General features: G+C 42.3%; 2 pseudogenes; one reads left to right on the top strand and one right to left on the bottom strand.

Moving 5' to 3' along the window:
• Nucleotides 1–1,742: 1,742 nt before the first annotated feature.
• LOC134930616 (5S ribosomal RNA) lies at nucleotides 1,743–1,861 on the bottom strand (annotated as a pseudogene).
• A 4,379-nt stretch (nucleotides 1,862–6,240) lies between these two features.
• Nucleotides 6,241–6,359, top strand: LOC134930778 (5S ribosomal RNA; annotated as a pseudogene).
• Nucleotides 6,360–23,217: the final 16,858 nt, after the last annotated feature.

Genomic DNA, 23,217 nt, shown 5'->3' with positions numbered 1-23,217 from the left:
AGTTGACTGGCTGCACTAAACACTCTTTCGGAGTACACACCGGAGGGGGGGCAACTTAGTTAAAATAAAACCAGTTTGTGCAAGGGCCTCCAAATTGCTTCTTTTTCCTGCCAGTATATGTACGGACTGTCTGACATGCCTACTTTGATGCTGTCACTCATATAATCCTCCACCATTCTTTCAATGGTGACAGAATCATATGCAGTGACAGTAGACAACACGACAAGTCCGGACCAGGGGGGTAATTCTGAGTTGATCGCAGCTTCAAATTTGTCAGCAATTGGGCAAAACCATGTGCACTGCAGGGGGGGACAGATATAACATGTGCAGAGAGAGATAGATTTGGGTGTGGTGTGTTCAATCTGCAGTCTAAATTGCAGTGTAAAAATAAAGCAGTCAGTATTTACCCTGCATAGAAACAAAATAACCCACCCAAATCTAACTCTTTCTGCAAATGTTATATCTGCCCCCCTGCAGTGCACATGGTTTTGCCCAACTGCAAAAAAATTTCCTGCTGCGATCAACTTGGAATTACCCCCCAGATGTCAGCCCTTGCTCCTGACTGCCCTGTATCACCGCCAGCGGGTGGTTTTGGAAATGTTATCCTTTTCCTGGCAGCTCCAGTGGCGGTTGAAAATGAAGGAGGAGCTGTTGGCGGGTCACGTTCTGCTTGACTTGACAGTTGTCTCACCAGCAGGTCTTTGAACATCTGCAGACTTGTGTCTGCCAGAAAGAGAGATACAATGTAGGCTTTAAACCTAGGATTGAGCACGGTGGCCAAAATGTAGTGCTTTGATTTCAACAGATTGACCACCCGTGAATCCTGGTTAAGCAAATGAAGGGCTCCATCCAAAAGTACCACATGCCTAGCGGAATCGCTCCATTTTAGCTCTTCCTTCAATCTCTCCAGCTGTTTCTGCAAAAGCCTGATGAGGGGAATGACCTGACTTAGGCTGGCAGTGTCTGAACTGACTTCACGTGTGGCAAGTTCAAAGGGTTGGAGAACCTTGCACAACATGGAAATCATTCTCCACTGCGCTTGAGTCAGGTGCATTCCCCCTCCTTTGCCTATATCGTAGGCAGATGTATAGGCTTATATTTGGGGGATACCGCACAGGAAATATTCAAAATTTAGGATATGATATTTAGAATTACCAAAATATAATGATAGGACTGAAGAATGCCATGGTTTCTAATCCATATTCAATTTGGTGGTGCACCCTGAGTCAGTATTGAGACAGAAAACAATGTACAGGAGAGAATAATACTCTTTTGTGGGTGCACTCTTGACTTAATACAGTATAAGAATGTTCAAGATAAATTTATCATAAAATCAATTTTTATTGTTATCACATAAAATACTCAGTAGTTAGATGAATGAGGTAACAATGAAATTAATACAAATATTGGGTAACACTTTCCGGCTGTCTGGGATTGGATCAAAAAATGTTTAGGAATTTGCCTAGATAAGGTACAATAATTCACGGATGGGTCTCTCTCCTGCATCTGTGCAAAGTTGTAATGAACCAATGATCTACGAGATAATTGTGATTATGGGCTGAATATATTAATTAGATAGCCATAAATAGCAAAAGAATAGGGTAAAGATAGCAGGGTGAACCGGCTGTTGGTGTTAGATATATTGCTTGAGTAGCTATAAATAGCCAGAGTAAAGAATGAAGAAAGATAACAGGGTGAATCTGCTGTCAGTGTTAGACACTAAACATGTGGATCCGATTTAGACTCTACTAAACTGAGTCTTCCTCAGCGGTCTCCCACTTGAGTACTGACCCAGCTCAACACTGATTAGCTTCCAAGATCGGACGCATTTGGGCGTTTCCAGTGTGGTATGATTGTAGAGAGAATATAGGTGGCGCTCTGAAGCTTTGGAATCACTGATGAGAGTTCACAAATATTATAGAATGAATAATAACAGTATTAGGCCAATGTGAGAACTAGAATGGATCTGTTGCCAAAGTTAGACAGGGGTAAACCCCTGAATCAATGGTGAGAGTCCATGAAAACAGATGTAGGTAGAAAAAGATTTGAAAAAAAAAATGAATACACAATAGCAATGATCCTATAAACTGTAAACAGGAATAAATAAAACTATCTATCACTGGTGGGAGGAAAGTGAAATCAGAAGGCAGTGCTGATCCTAAATAGATGAGCTGAATCAATTGTATATACCAAATCAAACTGATCTTTGTAACAACGCTGTTTCTAGATCAAGATATAATAAATTCACATGTGTCAGAGTATAAATTTTGTTGAGCAGTGAAAAGGAAAGGGAAACATTGTATCTAAAGGGGGGTACTCACGGGAGAGATGTGTGCTGAGCGATCTTAACACAGACCGCTCAGCACACATCTCTCGCGAGGGGGAAAGCCGACGGGGGTGCCGCTCACTTCACACAACGGTGAAGTGAGCGACCCGCTAGATTGAGCCTGCATGCAGCTCAATCTAGCATCGGCGATAGCGATGCGCGGGGCCGCGCATCGCTATCGCTGGAGGGCATACACACGGCAGATCCGTGCTTAAAATCTAAGCAATCTAGCAAGATTGCTTAGATTTTAAGCACGGATCTCTCCGTGTGTACCCCCTTAAGTCACAGAGTCAAGCTGATCTTTGTAGCAATGCCATTCCTGATCAAGATACAATAAATTCAAATAGTGTCTAGAAGGTATCAATTGTTGAGCAGTAAGAGGAGAGGGAAGGGGAAACACTGTATCTAAAGCACATGTAGTGTCCCTAAAGGCAGCTAGTACATAAAGATAATAAATTCAATAACAGTCGAGAGGTCAGAATAGGTAATTAATAAGAAAGCTATAATCACAATATATACTAAGATCTCGTGCCAGGGAGTAAATAATGACGTCAGCATATGCGGCAATAATGAAATTCCACTGTCAATGTCATACTAATATTGGTGCTGAAAAAGCATTGATGATGGGTTTCACTGAAAAAAACAGTATTACCGTATTGGTATGTAGAAGTCAGGCGGGATGTCCGTCTGACAGGTTGCACTTAGAATCAGTCCGTGACGCGAGTGGAGGTGCCGCTGAGATGACCGGCGTGTACGTGGAGCACTGACTGATGAGGGGAGATGTCCGTGGCTCTGAGCCGCCAGGAGTCACACTGTATTCAGGAGATGTCTGTCAGAAGATGCTGCAGCCGCGCTCGATCAGTGGGACGAACGGAAAGTGCTGCTGGGCTGATGGGCACATGCACAAGGCGTAGGCAGAGGAGGAGAGACGTCCATGGTTCTGGACAGCTGGAAGTGACACAGAAGTTAAAAGGAAGACGCGTTTCACCCGTCCACCGGGCTTGATCACTCCCTATTGTGCTGTGGGTCCCTGCAGGCTTTAACCTTGTCCGTGCCGGCTCATAACCAACCAATGGAGGGGTGTGTTCTTGATTGGCAGCTGGAATCATTGCTCTTTCTCTGAATAGGCAGTGAGTTCTGCCCAAATCGTATTGAGCTCGGCAGAGGGGTCCATAAGTGATATCACATATAAAGGAAAAGGAAGGTTAAAAAAATAATATTAAAACAGAATGACAACAGATAAATAGTTAAATAGTTTGTAGGAAAACCAGATTACAATTTTTTATATATCTATAATATAACATATATAAGATTTTATAATTCTTGTGATTGCTGTCAAAATCCCAGTTTATGGCATGGCTCTGGGATAACATAAACTATTAAACATATTTTGGAAAACGCGGGACTGGACTGGAATGTATGTTGATGCACATGTCTGCTTTGAGTTTGCAATTCATAGAATAAGTTGGCGTTTGCGAGATGCTGCTACTGGTGCCACCACTGTTGTTGCTGCGGGAGGCAATACATCTACCCAGTTGGCTGTCACAGTCATATAGTCCTTAGTCTGCCCTGCTCCACTTGTCCGTGTTTAAGTGGACCGTGGGTACAAAAGCATTTTTTAGGACACTGGTGACTCTTATTCTGACGTCTGTGTACATTCTCGGTATCGCCTGCCTAGAGAAGCGGAACCTGGGCCTATATTTACTAATAATCCGAGTTTGACCGATTTGTGTTTTTTATTCTAAGTCCCAACACGGGAATTCACTAAGCACAAATCTCGGCAGTGTTTGGGCTATTTGTAATGGTTTGAATGGCAAAGTTCTGAAATACGAATGAATAGACCATCGGTCAAAGGCGGCTGTTATTTCATACAACACGGCTATTCACTATTCATTCGTATTTGGGTGTTAGTCTCTGAGTTCTCAAGTGTGGGTGTATTTGTTTGCGATTCGTTAAAAAAGCAGCAAAAAAAAGACCTGCTTTTTCCAGGCGAGTTTGGATAATCATGCACGAATAAGTGAGATCTGTGCATGGTTATCCATGGGAAAGGGTCTGTTTACTGTAAAAACTGGAAAAAAATTGCGTGGGGTCCCCCCTCCTAAGCATAACCAGCCTCGGGCTCTTTGAGCCGGTCCTGGTTGTAAAAATATGGGGGGGAAATTGACAGGGGATCCCCCATATTTAAACATCCATGCGCCTGGTGCCAAAAATACGGTGGACAAAAAGCGTAGGGGTCCCCCGTATTTTTAACACCAGCACCGGGCTCCACTAGTCAGAGAGATAATGCCACAGCCGGGGGACACTTTTATATAGACGATCATGTGAACAAGCTCCTCCCAGCGAAACGCGCGTCACTTCCGGTCCGGCACCCGACTTCTGGGACCTCGGCAACGGGGCTCCGATGGGCGGACTCCTTCCAGCAAACGCCGCAGCACACGCCGCAATTATATCACCGCTCCCTGCAGCGGATTCAAGCCTCCCGGGTCAGTTTTCTCCCTGTGTGCCCAGGGCAATCACAAGGGAGAAGCTGCCCCTATTCTGTGCATAAAGCACGGATCGTTTCCTTGGCAACACCAATGCCGGAAACATTACTTACCTGACGTTTCCCTGCCCATTTTTTCACATCTATACAGGGTATTCACCCATTGCAGGGTAATCGTTCTTTCAGCTGTCAATCAGTGCAAATAGTAAACCCCTGGATACTGTGCACAGATATATGGCACTTATCTAATGCAGGGAATCTAATTGTCAGCTGTCATTTTATTGGTGCAGTGTTTAATTACCCCACTAATTAATTATTCTTATCACTAACTCCACCAATACAGTCAGGCATTTATTCCTGACCTCAGGTATCACGGCTGCAGGAGAGCTTTCACCCTTTTACTTTTTGAGCAGTGCTTATCTATAGATATTCTGTTCTCAGTAATTGTGATTATTATATCTCTTCCACTATTTTTTCAAATATAATTAAAATCTATATGCAATTTATTTGTAAACAGAATATCAGCTGCTCTCACGTTGTATGTGCTGGTTCTAATATTGAATTTCTCAAAAACAACACATGTTGAGATTTGAGTCAGCATTTCTGTAGTATTCCCAGCTATCTGTTATTGTAACAACTTTATACAAATATTTGTATCTTTCAGTGATAGAAGTCAGCTGCTTTTTGCAGCCTATGGAGTCTATCTCAAAACAAATTGTATCTGTCCGCATTTTGTTAGCGTCAACTAGATACAAATTCCTGTATCTCTCAGTGATAGAAGTTAGCTGCTTCCTGCAGCTTATGTGATCTACCTATAACAATTGTATCTGTCTGCATTGAGACATAGTGCTGCCTAGATATCCTCATGCAATATCCTATGCCAAATTATTTATATGTTTGAACAGTTAGCTGCTTTTGCAGCCCTAGTGGTATATTCTAAGGGTATTGTCATATTGTCACACGGTACCTTTCAGTGATACAATTGTATCTGTCTGCATTGAGACATAGTGCTGCCTAGGCATCCCCATGCAATATCCTATGCCAAATTGTTTATATGATTGAACAGTTAGCTGCTTTTGCAGCCCTAGTGGTATATTTTAAGGGTATTGTCATATTGTCACACGGTACCTTTCAGTGATAGAAGTCAACTATGTTTTGCAGCTCATGTGGTCTATCCTAAAATAATTGCATCTGTCTGCATTGTGTTATTGTGACAACTAAATACAAATATTTCTATCTATCAGTGATATAAGTCAGCTGCTTCTTGCAATTTATGTGGTTTACCTAAAAACAATTTATCTGCCTGCATTGAGACACAGTGCTGCCTTGACACATTTTTATGCAACACTAACAACTCAATATTCCTGATCACGGAACCACATTTTGCTAAGAGTGGCAGCCATTTTCTATGCTGAGAGGTATTTACCATATTTCCTACAGTCATACCATGCTGGACCTGCCCGATCTCGTCTGATCTTGGAAGCCAAGCAGCACTGGGCCCTGTCAGTACCAGAGAGGGTGACCTTCTGGGAATACTAGGTACTGTAGGCCTAATAGGTTACATGCCTTTCTTTGATCAGCAAAACGCATTTGCAAGCTTATATTGCAGAATACGCATTACAGCTGATCACTCAAACAGGAGTCCGGTGACATAAAAGCCGGTTCTTTCTTGTGTCTCTCACATGAAATATACATGTGTATATCTAATCATAAACCGATAGAGATAACAAGAATTTCTATTTTCGCACAGGACAAATGTCTAACAATAATACTCGCTTAAAATCCAGTGGGTGTATAGACACATTTTCTGTCACCCATTTTTAAATAAGCGAGTGACATATCATTATATCGTCTTCTACACATGCTATTTAATACTTGTTTTAACCTATTTTTCTGATTCATGCAGCGATGTTTTTTCTCATATGGCTAATTAATTAATTTTTTTCTTACAATATTGTAATATATTTACTTTATCATTTTTTTCGTCTGTAGAACATATAAAAAGTTAAGTTTTAATGCTAAATACATAATCCATGGCTTCATAATTTCATTATCCAGTCAATTTCAATAAAATGTGCCCCAGAGAGACATACCAAACAGCCTTTCTTTTTGCTTCTTTGCAAAACAACCTTTTACAGTTCTTTCTGAAATAATGTCCGGGAGCACCGCCAACCCTGCCCTGCCCTAAAAGCCTTTTAGGCAAAATTGGCAGCATTATGTTGGTCTAAATTCTAATCTTTTATCTCATTAATAACATATTTGTCAAGTAATGCACAATCTGGTCCAGTGCAGATTCCAAAAAAAACCACCCAGTATAACTTTTATATAGGTCCCTGCGGCCCTGGCATTAAATCACTAACTAGTCACACCTGGCCCGGGTACCCTGGAGGATTGGGGACCCCTTAAATCAAGGGGTCCCCCCTCCAGCCACCCAAGGGCCAGGGGTGAAGCCCGAGGCTGTCCTCCCCATCCAAGGGCTGCGGATGGGGGGCTGATAGCCAAGTGTAAAAATAAGAATATTGTTTTTTGTAGCAGTACTACAAGTCCCAGCAAGCCTCCCCCGCAAGCTGGTACTTGGAGAACCACAAGTACCAGCATGCGGGGGGAAACGAGCCCGCTGGTACCTGTAGTACTACTACAAAAAAAATACCCAACAAAAAACAGAACACACATACCGTGACAGTAAAACTTTATTACATACATGCGCACCTACATACACACATACTTACCTATGTTCACACGAGGCTCGGTCCACTTCTCCATGTAGAATCCCCGGGGTACCTGTGAATAAAATTATACTCACACAATCCAGGGTAGCTCTGTCCTCTTTGTAATCCACATACTTGGCACAAAAAAAAATGGAAAACCGAACCACGCACATGGGACCCCTTTCCCCGACTGGCGGGACCCCCCATGACTCCTGTCAAAGAGGGTCCCTTCAGCCAATCAGGGAGCGCCACGTCGTGGCACTCTCCTGATTGACTGTGCGCTCCTGAGCTGTCAGTCAGGCTGCGCACTGAAGATACAATGTAGCGCATAGGTGCTCCATTGTATCCAATGGTGGGAACTTTGCAGTCAGCGGTTGACCGCGAGTAACCTCAACTGCTGACCGCAAAGTTCCCACCATTGGATACAATGGAGCGCCTATGCGCTACATTATATCTTTAGTGCGCAGCCTGACTGACAGCTCCCTAATTGGCTGAAGGGACCCTCTATGACAGGAGTCACGGGGTGTCCCGCCAGTCGGGGAAAGGGGTCCCATGTGTAAACATGGGACCCCTTTCAGTGCGTGGTTCGGGTTTTCCAGTTTGTTTTTTTGCCAAGTATGTGGATTACAAAGAGGACAGAGCTACTCTGGATTGTGTGAGTATAATTTTATTCACAGGTACCCCATGGATTCTACATGGAGAAGTGGACCTAGCCTCATGTGAACATAGGTAAGTATGTGTGTATGTAGGTGTGCATGTATGTAATAAAGTTTTATTGTCACGGTGTGTTCTGGTTTTTGTTGGGTATTTTTTTGTAGTAGTACTACAGGTACCAGCGGACCCATTTCCCCCCCGCATGCTGGTACTTGTGGTTCTCCAAGTACCAGCTTGCGGGGGAGGCTTGATGGGACTTGTAGTATTGCTACAAAAAACAATATTCTTATTTTTACACTTGGCTATCAGCCCCCCATCTGCCGCCCTTGGATGGAGGGGACAGCCTCGGGCTTCACCACTGGCCCTTGGGTGGCTGGAGGGTGGGGACCCCTTGATTTAAGGGGCCCCCAATCCTCCAGGGTACCCCAGCCAGGTGTGACTAGTTAGTTATTTAATGCCAAGGCCACAGGGACCTATATAAAAGTGTCCCCCGGCTGTGGCATTATCTCTCTGACTAGTGGAGCCCGGTGCTGGTGTTAAAAATACGGGGGACCCCTACGCTTTTTGTCCCCCGTATTTTTGGCACCAGGACCAGGCACAGAGCCCGGTGCTGGTTGTTTAAATATGGGGGATCCCCTGTCAAATTTTTCCCCATATTTTTACAAACAGGACCGGCTCAAAGAGCCCGAGGCTGTTTGTGCTTAGGAGGGGGAACCCCACGCAATTTTTTTTTTGGTTTTTAACTCTTTAAACACTGTTTTTAAGGTACACAATGAAGCCCTGCACGGATCGCACAGATCCGGCCGGGATTCCTTGTGTTTTGTCAGGCAGTGTTTTACTCGTCACTCCCGTAAAACACTGCCTGACATTACGAATCACATAGACATCGGAAAAGACGAATGAGGAAAACTCGGCAGCTTAGTAAATGACCGTATCAGGATTAAAAGAGTTGCAATAAAATGCACCCGAAACCATTTGAGGTCAAACACCGTTAAAAATGGCTAAAACATGAATATTAGTAAATAAACCCCCTAGATGGGATTTGGTACCAGGGACACACTACCTCAAGCAATTCTATAAGTCCCTGTGAACTAACGGTGGATACCGGACGCACGTCTAACACCAACATAGTTGTCAAGGCCTGAGTTATCCGCTTTGCAACAGGATGACTGCTGTGATATTTCATCTTCCTCGCAAAGTACTGTTGGACAGTCAATTGCTTACTGGAAGTAGTACAAGTGGTCTTCCGACTTCCTCTCTGGGATGAAGATTGACTCCCAGCAGCAACAACAGCAGCGCCAGCAGCAGTAGGCATTACACTCAAGGATCCATCGGAGGAATCCCAGTCAGGAGGGGACTCATCAGACTTGCCGGTGACATGGCCTGCAGGACTATTGGCATTCCTGTCTAAGGAGGAAATTGACATTGAGGGAGTTGGTGGTGTGGTTTGCAGGAGCTTGGGTACAAGAGGAAGAAGGGATTTAGCTTCCGCTGTCACCCAAAGATTTTGAACTTGTCAAGGACTTCTGATGAATCTGCTCCAGGTGACGTATAAGGAAGGATGTTCCTAGGTGGTTAATGTCCTTACCCCTACTTATTACAGCTTGACAAAGGCAACACACGGCTTGACACCTGGGCCAATATTTACTAAGAATTTGAGTTTGTCCGTTTTGTGTTTTTTTTTCTAAGTCCCAATCCGGGAATTCACTAAGCACCAATCTCGGCAGTGTTTGGACTATTCGTAAGGGTTTGATTAGCAAAGTTCAGAAATACGAATGAATAGACCATTGGTCAAACGCAGCTGTTATTTCATACTATGCGGGAATTCACTATTCATTCGTATTTGGGTGTTAGTTTCTGAGTGCTCAATTGCGGTCGTATTTTTTTGCGAATCGGTAAAAAAAGCGGCAAAAAATAGACCTGCTTTTTTCAATCGTGTTACCATGTGTTGCAACTCAAAAATCAATCACACCTGAATTAGGATGCCTATAAAAGGATGTTAGGCCCATTTCAATACCCCTACACTCAGAAATGGCAGCAGGACTGTGGGCCAGTGATCTTTTGTGTGCTGTGGGATTCCTCAGACTCACACATCAGCCTGTAAGTACCCAGGGCCAAGAAACTGAACATGGTCAGCAGGTTGTACAGGTTCCACGGAGGCTGCGCAGGCCTCGTTTTTTTAGGGGGCATTTAAACTTGAACGCATTGTCTGATGATAAGGTCATACAGATGTTCCGTCTAAATCGTAACAACATTTTCCGTCTGTATGACCTTGTCAAACTGGGCCTAGGCCCTGAGACAGCATGCTCTCGCTCTGTCTCAGGCCTGCACAAACTCCTGGCTGTGTTGCACTTTCTGACTACGGGCAGCTTTCAGGCTGTGTCTGGGGATGTCATAGGAATCTCACAGCCCTCATTTTCCAGAATCTTAACACAGGTGATGTATACCTAACTACCTCTTCTGTTTTTTGTTTGTTTTAATTTCTCGGTGGCCAGTTCTGTCCTAAAATCTCATGTTTATTGTTCTTTAAAATATACACACAGGTGTTGGCTGTTTTGCAGCCCCACATCGAGGACTCAATCTGCTTCCCTACCCAGGAGTCTCAGTGGCATGCCATCAGGGTAGATTTCTATGAGCTGGCTGGCATGCCCAATGTGCTTGGAGCCATAGATTGCACACACATTCAGCTGAGACCACCTAGGGGCAGGCAGCACATATATACTAATCGCCATTTCAAACACTTCACAAATGTGCAGGTGGTTTGTGATGCAAATCTCAAAATAATGAGTGTTGTTGCTGGTTACCCTAGGGGCTGCCATGACTCCTTCATCCTCAGTCAGTCATCCCTCTTTGATAAGTTTGAGGACGGACAAATGCCAGATGGATGGCTGCTGGGTATGTAATTTGATATGTGTAGCCCTGCGTATACTTTGTCCAAATACAGGTGCAGATGTATTAACCTGTAGAAGGCATAAGGATGTGAGAAACCAGTGATCTGTGCAAGGTGATAAAGGCACCAGCCAATCAGCTCCAATATGTAAATGAACATTTAGGAACAGATTGTCTGCTGCCTTTATTACCTTGCACATATCACTGGTTTATCACTTCCTTTTGCCTTCTACAGGTTAATACATCTGTCCCACAGTGTGTTACTTATGTGTTGATGTATCTTAACATGAATCACATTACTATATTTGTCTTTTAGGTGATGGAGGATATGGCTGTTTCTCTTGGCTTCTAACTCCATTGTCCCGACCTGATACCCCTGCTGAACACAATTACAATCATGCACATAAGTCCACGCGGAATGTGATAGAAAGATGTTTTAGTGTGCTGAAATCTAGGTTTCAGTGTCTGGATAAGTCTGGTGGCCTATTGTTGTATAGTCCCTCCAAGGTGACTCAAATTGTGTTCTGCTGCTGCTTTCTTCATAACATGTGTTTGCAACAACATCTGCCACATGTTTAGGAGGAGGAGGAGGAAGAAAGCAGCCAGCAAGCAGAGGAATAAGAGACATCTGCTGATACTTGGAGTACAGATGTAGGGAGGCAGGTTAGGCAAGAGCTCATCACTCGCTATTTCTAAGGTAAGTTTGGTTTGCTTATTTCATTTGTTGTGTAATCATAAATAGATGTTTTGCCATTTTTATTGGCAAAACCATTACTCAGAATGTGTCTGGCTCCTTGACACATACAAACATACCCTCGCTTTATGCAAAACAAATGTCGCATGTGTATTGTGTGTATTTTTAAACTCAAAACAACAGATTATGAGTGGCATGCATTAAGTCTGGATAAGTGATCGTAAACTTGCAGTACTAATTTATTACAAGCCAACATAATCCATTTAGTATTTCACTTTATCATTGTGTGTAACGTCCTAATGCACAGGTTCACAAACTCGGCCCTCAGGACCACACACAGTGCATGTTTTTCACGTAACCCAGTAGAAGCACAGGTGTATGAATTACTCACAGACATATGTTAAAAAGTTCACAGGTGGAGCTAATTATGTCACTTGTGATTCTGTGAGTAGACCTGCAAAACATGCACTGTGTGGGGTCCTGAGGGCCGAGTTTGAGAACCTGTGTTCCCAAAAAACACTCCTCAACATATAATATGTTAGCCTTGAGGAATACATGTGTCCCTATGTGTGATGCTCCATCATATTTAAGAGACACAAACTTACTGTAATCAGGAATAATTTATTTCCTAATGTTTGATGCAGTAAACTTGATGATGTGTAAGTAAATACACAGCTTGGCACATATATACATTATTATACACATTCTTTGTTTTTTGGTTTAAAAGTTCTTATTTGTTGGTTTCTGCATCATGTGTAATAACATTCTTACTAATTTTTAACACACACAAACATGTCCCAACAATACTGACATTCATTTTGTCAATGTTTTTAAAAAAATTCAATGCCAACATATTAAAAGCTTTTTACGCAACTCAATTGTGTTCTTCTTGTAATGTTGTATAGAGAAGAAAGGTAAAATAGTTATCAATAATATTGTAATTTGGATTGTCTGCAGGAAAAGAGAATGATTGGAATCTAGAAAGAGTAATGATTAGAAAAAAATCAAGTGGTCAGTTTACTTCCTGCTAAAGACATTCTGCCTGGCTGCCAATTATTGTGTCTGCAGGACAAGAGAATGATTGGAATCTAGAAAGAGTAATGATTAGAAAAAAATCAAGTGGTCAGTTTACTTCCTGCTAAAGACATTCTGCCTGGCTGCCAATTATTGTGTCTGCAGGACAAGAGAATTATTGGAATCTAGAAATAATAATGATTAGAAAAAAATCAAGTGGTCAGAATACTTCCTGCTAAAGACATTCTGCCTGGCTGCCAATTATTGTGTCTGCAGGAAAAGAGAATGATTGGAATCTAGAAAGAGTAATGATTAGAAAAAAATCAAGTGGTCAGTTTACTTCCTGCTAACATGTATATGCGGCTCCATCAACATTTCCCTCCTCCAATACAAAAAAAATGGTAAAGAATAAATGTGCGTCCAAATTTTATGTTGTTGTGTGTACCACTTATAATTAATGATGTTGTAAAAAATAGTCAAGGAGCTAAGTGTTATATTTTTTTTGCCAAACATACACTTACTAACTATTATGAGTTACTTATCACACATGTCTAACTTGTATTATTTCACGTTTTTTTTGGTGGCTGCTTGTCCTGCCCTTTGCCTTTAGCACTGTCATGTTGGCGTGCTCTGGTGGAGCGTCTTGGTGGTGATGAGACTGGCATGATATTTGGAGTAGTTGTACCAGAACTGCTGTTTTTTTTGCTGTTGGTGCATGCATCTGAGTTTTTCATTCAGGTTAGTGAGGGTGGCATTGAGTTCACGTGTAGCAGCATTTTGATTGTCTACAATTCGGAATAAACTTTCATTAATCTTTTGATTATTTTGAAAAATGTTAATATAACTTTGCTGTTGTCTGTGCTGTTCTTCCATTAGTCTGTGCTGTTCTTCCATTAGTCTGTGCTGTTCTTCCATTATGCGCTGTAAGTTGCCCATGACCTGTGTAATGTCTGTACGCATGAGTTCCATGGTATTGCCTATTCTGGTTGTTTGTTCATTTTGTCTACTCAGATTTCTTGATATTCTTCTGAGGTGAGATGGTAGGCTTGCAAACATTTGTGTCTGCCTATGCAGGCAATCTTCATTAGTGGCCTGCTGTCTAGCCCAAATGGACCAAAACACCTGATCAGGGCCTTGTGTTACTGGTGTTGTTGGGCTGTGTTGTGGTGGTGGTGTGCTTTGCTGTGGTGGTGTACTCACAGGTGCTGGGGGGCTCATTCCTTGCCTTAATGGCTGCATTTCTAAGATGTTTGTCTCCTCCATGTCACTGTGTTGCTGTTGTTGCGGAGGGATGCTGTTCCCAGGACTAGAAGCTGAAATGTTAAAAAAATATCCGTTAGCTATCCATATGTTTGAGAAATGTAAACAAATCACTACACATGGAACACATGTCATTCACTGTTGCTTTCAACTATTCTGCCTAGCAACATCATCACTCATAACTTAAATACATACATATGCCTGTTTGTGGCAAATGTGTCTGGTTACTTAATTGAGAAAGCAAACACTTTAGTTTTATTGTAGCTCACACATACTCCACCATAAAAACACATTGGAATCCATAATGTGTTACCTTATAGCTTTGATCAAACAAACATAGTAATGTTTTTATATGTATTTTGCAATGTTACCTCAAACACACATGTGAAATTTGGAAAAATAACCTTACTTTTTTCAATTAAAAAAACATGCTTTTTTGTTGCAGCATCTTACACACAATGTCATACTGTATGGCTCAAGTGGACATACATATCTTTACTGGATGTGGACAAGGCCATTTAGCTAGGATTCCATTTCAGCTTTTACTTACTGCGGTAAGTATCAAAGTTTTTGATGTGTTTTGCCTTAATGCGGTTATGAAAAATTTTGATTACGTTCTGAAATTTTTAACATTTATTTCAGTTTGATACTCACAATCAAGATGAGGGGAGTGTGGATGACGTCTTGGAGGTGTGTCCAAAATTTGGAGTGGGGGGACAGTACATACGGACGATATTCTTCGTGGCGGGGTAGCCTGCTGTGGTTGGCCCGGAACATACGACCTTGCTTTCTTTTCGGCCACAGGTTTTTTGTGGTGATGTCTTACAGAAGTGCCGCTTCTGCTGCTCCATACTTCTTTTGATGGACCTTTTAATGAAAGTGCAATTTTGTTATGGGCATTCCTTTACAAACATACCCTATACTACAATGGACACTTTACCTGCTTCTGCAGCGTCATCATCATCAGATGTGATAGGAGTTACTGGCCGACGAGTAGTACTGCTTTTTTCAAACACTGTATAAAATAAAAAAAAAACAATTATTCATGCTATTGTTGATACATCCACCCATTATGCTTATAAACATTTATTCTGTAAGAAATGCTTGTTTTTTTTTTAAAAACAAAACATAAGGACCGGAAACATAAAAAACAAAACATAACACAATAAACATTATCCAATAGACCTATGCACTATGGCAAAATCAACACAGGAAAACATGTACAGGACACTGATATAGGCCACAAGTAAAAAAAAAACATTACCAACCAAAAACACACACATCTTCATTTTGTATTGAAAGGATAAATATTACAGATGCAATATATAAATTGCTCTGTGATGTGGCACTCCAAACACACATTACCACTACATGAGCCAAACCAAAATGTAGCAATATTTTAAAAATTACACTGCAGTGTGGTGTCACGGTACAAATACAAGTAAAAAATTATCAATTAAATAGTGTTATTTTGTTTAAAAATTTTACATTATCTAATAATGACATTACACATGTAATTGGTTTCCAAACACTTTCCAGTACTCCAGCATCTAACATGACAACCACTGTTTTTTAAACATTGCACATGGATCACAAAAATATAAAACATAGTCAAAATTTTTAAATAAAAAACACCCAAAAGGAAAACATTATTGCAGGACAATTCAGAGACACACCAAGTCCAAACTACACATGCAAAATATCTTTCATATAAACACATGACATACAATAAAGTAAGATGTTACATTGGCTTTTGTATAAAACATTAACCAAAACAATGTATTTGCTGACACACACTTGAAGATGGGAGTAATATGCAACGTCACATGACACACATTTAAAAAAAAGTCATAGAATGTAAATGCAAATACACACGCTCACCATTCTTCCTGGGCCTATCTGAATCCCGGACATGGGTTGCAGAGACAACTTCAGGAGGTATTACACTCCGCATGGGCTCCTCATACTCCAGATATCTTGCAATATAGGGCTCCCCACCACCGGTTTTCCGAGCCGACTTGGCCTCCTTGGCCATTTTGGACTTGACACGTCGCTTTATGTCATAGTACTGTTTGCGGCACGTGTCCTCCGTCCACTTGACCACCCCCTCAATATTGACAGCAGCAACAACTTTCGCCCACAACACCTTCTTCCTCCGTGTTGGCACCTTGGCGGACTCAGGGCCAAAAAGCTGCCTCTGATACTTCATCAGCTCACGCACCAATGCCACATTTTCAGCAAAACTAAACTTTACATTCCGCCCAGTCTTAGTAGTGGTGCGTGGCTGCGGAGCACTCTGACTGTCACTATCACTTGAGGCTGCTGCAGCAACCTCACCCACCTCCTCCACCTCACTAACCTCACTAACACTCACCTCCTCCACCTGACCAACCTCCTCCCCCTCACTCACACCCTCCACCTCACCCACCTCTGAGTCACACATAATTGTGTGTCTAAACAGGTAACACAGAAAAAAAAATAACAAACAACACACTCCTCCACTACCACTACACACCTCACACACACACACACCCACACCGACACACACACACACACACACACTGACAAGGGACTATAAAGAAAAATAACTTGGACTAAAAATGAAAATAAAAACACAAAATACAAGACAACAAGAATGACAAGATGACTTTCAAACACAATACCACACTCAGAAATCGCTACCAACACTCCTCACCCAACCACAAATTAACCTACCTCCACAGCACAACCTCCCTCCTCCTCACCACTAACTAAACCCACAAGGTGCGGACGGTTTGGGGCATATTTATATGGTTGCGCACAGACACTCCTACCATCTGAATCACAACCAATAACGAACGGGGATGAAAATCGAAACTAAAAGTGAAAATGCGGGCGCGGAAAAAAACAAACCCTGCCGCGTTTAACTTAGGAAAAAAAACAGCAAATACTACAAAAACACATACTCAAACGACAATGACGGCCGTAAATGTGCCAAAAAAAACGACTGGCATCGACATCGGAAAAACGAAAACCATAAAGTCGACTGCTTCGTAAGTTTGCATATATGGATTCAAAAAGTTGCATGAAAATGCACCCTATACAAAATGAGTATAAACACTACACAAACCGACTCAAACACGAATATTAGTAAATATTGCCCCTGTTGTCCACATTTCTGTTGAAATAATTCCACACCGAAGAGGTGATTTTTTTTGTATTTTGACCAGGCATGTCAATGACCTTAATCATGCCATGGACAACAGGGGGTTTATTTACTAATATTCGTGTTTTTGCCGTTTTTAAGGGTGTTTGAACTCGAATGGTATCGGGTGCATTTTACTGCAACTTTTTGAATCCTGATACGGTCATTCACTAAGCTGGCGAGTTTTCCGATGTTGATATGATTCGTAATGTCAGGCAGTGTTTTACGGGAGTGACGAGTAAAACACTGCCTGACAAAACACAAGGAATCCCGGCCGGATCTGTGAGATCCATGCAGGGCTTCATTGTGTACCTTAAAAATGTGTTTTAATTGATTTTAAACCTGAAAAAAATTGCGTGGGGTCCCCCCTCCTAAGCATAACCAGCCTCGGGCTCTTTGAGCTGGTCCTGGTTGAAAAAATATGGGGGGAAAATGACAACGGTTCCCCCATATGTCATCAACCAGCACCGGGCTTTGCACCTGGTCCTGGTGCAAAAAATACGGGGGACAAAAAGAGTAGGGGTCCCCCGTATTTTTTGTGCCAGCATCGGGCTCCACTAGCTGGACAGATAATGCCACAGACGGGAGTCACTTTTATACAGCGCCCTGTGGCCGTGGCATTAAATACCCAACTAGTCACCCCTGACCGGGGTACCCTGGAGGAGTGGGGACCCCTTCAATCAAGGGGCTTCCCCCCCTCAGCCACCCAAGGGCAGGGGTGAAGCCCGAGGCTGTCCCCCCAATCCAAGGGCTGTGTTTGACCGATGAACGTTGTCATTCAAACCATTACGAATAGTTCAAACACTGCCGAGATTGGTGCTTAGTGAATTCCCGGATTGGGACTTAGAAAAAAAAAACACAAATCGGACAAACTCGGATTCTTAGTAAATACTGGCCCAGGTGTCTCCCCGGGTGCCTGACTAAAACAAACCACCTCACCATCAGAATCCTCCTCGTCAATTTCCTCCTCAACGCCAGCAACACCCATATCCTCATCCTGGTGTACTTCAACAGTGACAACTTCAATTTGAATATCAGGAACTGGACTGTGGGTGCTTCTTCCAGCACTTGCAGGGGGCATGCAAATGGTGGAAGGAGACACCTCTTCCTGTCCAGTGTTGGGAAGGTCAGGCAACGCACCCGCTGACACATTTGGACTCTCCTTGGGGATTTGTGATTTAGAAGAATGCACAGTTCTTCTAAATCACAATTCCCCTTAGCCATTCCTTGCCACTCCGTGTCGTAAATGGCATATTGGCAAGTTTACGCTTCTCCTCAGATGATTTTAATTTAGCTTTTTGGGTCATTTTACTGAACTTTTGCTTTTTGGATTTTACATGCTCTCTACTATGACATTGGGCATCTGCCTTGGCAGACGATGTTGATGGCATTTCATCACCTCTACCATGACTAGTGGCAACAGCTTCAGCACTAGGTGGCAGTGGATATTGATCTTTCCCTATTTTACCCTCCACATTTTTGTTCTCCATTTTTTAAAGTGTGGAATTATATGCCAGTTATATATCTGGAATTAGATGGTGGAAATATCTGGAAATAGATACCACTAGATAGATACCAGCTACCACTGTGACTGGAATGATGATGACCTATGCACAGTGACAGGAATTTACCACAGCACCCTACAGCAGCAAGATGCAGCACAAGACACTGGACTAGTATATAAGTAGTGTACTGTAGTGTTACTGAGCACCACAATGCAGCACAAGACAATGAGCAGTGATACTGAGCACTGATGATGACAATACTGAGAACTGACACTGAGCAGCAAGATGCAGCACAAGACACTGGATTAGTATATTAGCAGTGTACTGTAGTATACTGAACGCCACAATGCAGCACAAGACAATGAGCAGTGAGACTGAGCACTGATGATGATAATACAGAGAACTGACACTGAGCAGCAAGATGCAGCACTGGACTATTAGTAATGTACTGTTACTGTAGCATACTGAGCACCACAATGCAGCACTTGGCAATGAGCAGTGATACTGAACACTGATGATGATAATACTGAGAACTGACACTGAGCAGCAAGATGCAGCACAAGACACTGGATTAGTATATTAGTAATGTACTGTAGTATATTGAGCACCACAATGCAGCACAAGACAATGAGCAGTGATACTGAGCACTGATGATAATACTGAGAACTGACACTGAGCAGCAAGATGCAGCACTGGACTATTAGTAATGTACTCTTACTGTAGTATACTGAGCACCACAATGCAGCACAAGACAATAAGCAGTGATACTGAGCATTGATGAGGATACTAGAACTGACACTGAGCAGCAAGATGCAGCACTGGACTATTAGTAATTTACTGTAGTATACTGAGCACCACAATGCAGCAGAAGACAATGAGCAGTGATACTGAGCACTGATGATGATAATACTGAGAACTGACACTGAGCAGCAAGATGCAGCACAAGTCACTGGACTAGTATATTAGTAATGTACTGTAGTATACTGAGCACCACAATGCAGCACAAGACAATGAGCAGTGATACTGAGCACTGATGATGATGATAATACTGATAACTGACACTGAGCAGCAAGATGCAGCACAAGACACTGGACTAGTAAAATAGCAATGTAATGTAGTATACTGAGCACCACAATGCAGCACAAGACAATGAGCAGTGATACTGAGCACTGATGATGATGATGATGATGATGATGATAATACTGAGAACTGACACTGAGCAGCAAGATGCAGCACAAGACACTGGACTCCTATATTAGCAATGTACTGTAGTATACTGAGCACCACAATGCAGCACAAGACAATGAGCAGTGATACTGAGCATTGATGATGATAATTCTGAGAACTGACACTGAGCAGCAAGATGCAGCACAAGACACTGGACTATTAGTAATGTACTGTAGTATACTGAGCACCACAATGCAGCACAAGATAATGAGCAGTGATACTGAGCATTGATGATGATAATTTTGAGAACTGACACTGAACAGCAAGATGCAGCACAAGACACTGGACTATTAGTAATGTACTGTAGTATACTGAGCACCACAATGCAGCACAAGACAATGAGGTGTGATAATGAGCACTGATGATGATGATGATGATTATAATACTGAGAACTGACACTGAGCAGCAAGATACAGCACTGGACTATTAGTAATGTACTGTTACTGTAGTATATTGAGCACCACAATGCAGCACAAGACAATGAGTAGTGATACTGAGCACTGATGTGGATACTAGAACTGACACTGAGCAGCAAGATGCAGCACTGGAATATTAGTAATGTACTGTAGTATACTGAGCACCACAATGCAGCACAAGACAATGAGCAGTGATACTGAGCATTGATGATGATAATTCTGAGAACTGACACTGAGCAGCAAGATGCAGCACAAGACACTGGACTATTAGTAATGTACTGTAGTATACTGAGCACCACTATGCAGCACAAGACAATGAGCAGTGATACTGAGCACTGATGATGATAATACTGAGAACTGACACTGATCAGCAAGATGCAGCACAAGACACTGGATTAGTATATTAGCAATGTACTGTAGTATACAGAACGCCACAATGCAGCGCAAGACAATGAGCAGTGATACTGAGCACTGATGATGATAATACTGAGAACTGACACTGAGCAGCAAGATGCAGCACTGGACTATTAGTAATGTACTGTTACTGTAGTATACTGAGCACCACAATGCAGCACAAGACAATGAGCAGTGATACTGAGCACTGATGAGGATACTAGAACTGACACTGAGCAGCAAGATGCAGCACTGGAATATTAGTAATGTACTGTAGTATACTGAGCACCACAATGCAGCACAAGACAATGAGCAGTGATACTGAGCATTGTTGATGATAATTTTGAGAACTGACACTGAACAGCAAGATGCAGCACAAGACACTGGACTATTAGTAATGTACTGTAGTATACTGAGCACCACAATGCAGCACAAGACAATGAGCAGTGATACTGAGCACTGATGATGATAATACTGAGAACTGACACTGAGCAGCAAGATGCAGCACTGGACTATTAGTAATGTACTGTTACTGTAGTATACTGAGCACCACAATGCAGCACAAGACACTGAGCAGTGATACTGAGCACTGATGAGGACACTAGAAATGACACTGAGCAGCAAGATGCAGCACTGGATTATTAGTAATGTACTGTAGTATACTGAGCACCACAATGCAGCACAAGACAATGAGCAGTGATACTGAGCACTGATGATGATAATACTGAGAACTGACACTGATCAGCAAGATGCAGCACAAGACACTGGATTAGTATATTAGCAATGTACTGTAGTATACTGAACGCCACAATGCAGTGCAAGACAATGAGCAGTGATACTGAGCACTGATGATGATAATACTGAGAACTGACACTGAGCAGCAAGATGCAGCACTGGACTATTAGTAATGTACTGTTACTGTAGTATACTGAGCACCACAATGCAGCACAAGACATTGAGCAGTGATACTGAGCACTGATGAGGATACTAGAACTGACACTGAGCAGCAAGATGCAGCACTGGAATATTAGTAATGTACTGTAGTATACTGAGCACCACAATGCAGCACAAGACAATGAGCAGTGATACTGAGCATTGTTGATGATAATTTTGAGAACTGACACTGAACAGCAAGATGCAGCACAAGACACTGGACTATTAGTAATGTACTGTAGTATACTGAGCACCACAATGCAGCACAAGACAATGAGCAGTGATACTGAGCACTGATGAGGATACTAGAACTGACACTGAGCACCAAGATGCAGCACTGGAATATTAGTAATGTACTGTAGTATACTAAACGCCACAATGCAGTGCAAGACAATGAGCAGTGATACTGAGCACTGATGATGATAATACTGAGAACTGACACTGAGCAGCAAGATGCAGCTCTGGACTATTAGTAATGTACTGTTACTGTAGTATACTGAGCACCACAATGCAGCACAAGACACTGAGCAGTGATACTGAGCACTGATGAGGATACTAGAAATGACACTGAGCAGCAAGATGCAGCACTGGATTATTAGTAATGAACTGTAGTATACTGAGCACCACAATGCAGCACAAGACAATGAGCAGTGATACTGAGCACTGATGATGATAATACTGAGAACGGACACTGATCAGCAAGATGCAGCACAAGACACTGGATTAGTATATTAGCAATGTACTGTAGTATACTGAACGCCACAATGCAGTGCAAGACAATGAGCAGTGATACTGAGCACTGATGATGATAACACTGAGAACTGACACTGAGCAGCAAGATGCAGCACTGGACTATTAGTAATGTACTGTTACTGTAGTATACTGAGCACCACAATGCAGCACAAGACAATGAGCAGTGATACTGAGCACTGATGAGGATACAAGAACTGACACTGAGCAGCAAGATGCAGCACTGGAATATTAGTAATGTACTGTAGTATACTGAACGCCACAATGCAGTGCAAGACAATGAGCAGTGATACTGAGCACTGATGATGATAATACTGAGAACTGACACTGAGCAGCAAGATGCAGCTCTGGACTATTAGTAATGTACTGTTACTGTAGTATACTGAGCACCACAATGCAGCACAAGACACTGAGCAGTGATACTGAGCACTGATGAGGATACTAGAAATGACACTGAGCAGCAAGATGCAGCACTGGATTATTAGTAATGAACTGTAGTATACTGAGCACCACAATGCAGCACAAGACAATGAGCAGTGATACTGAGCACTGATGATGATAATACTGAGAACTGACACTGATCAGCAAGATGCAGCACAAGACACTGGATTAGTATATTAGCAATGTACTGTAGTATACTGAATGCCACAATGCAGTGCAAGACAATGAGCAGTGATACTGAGCACTGATGATGATAATACTGAGAACTGACACTGAGCAGCAAGATGCAGCACTGGACTATTAGTAATGTACTGTTACTGTAGTATACTGAGCACCACAAT

Source organism: Pseudophryne corroboree, chromosome 5 (genome assembly GCF_028390025.1).
Source record: "Pseudophryne corroboree isolate aPseCor3 chromosome 5, aPseCor3.hap2, whole genome shotgun sequence".
Taxonomy (NCBI): Eukaryota; Metazoa; Chordata; class Amphibia; order Anura; family Myobatrachidae; genus Pseudophryne; species Pseudophryne corroboree.
The sequence above is the reverse complement of the archived record's forward strand: the minus strand, read 5'-3'. Positions and strand labels throughout refer to the sequence as shown.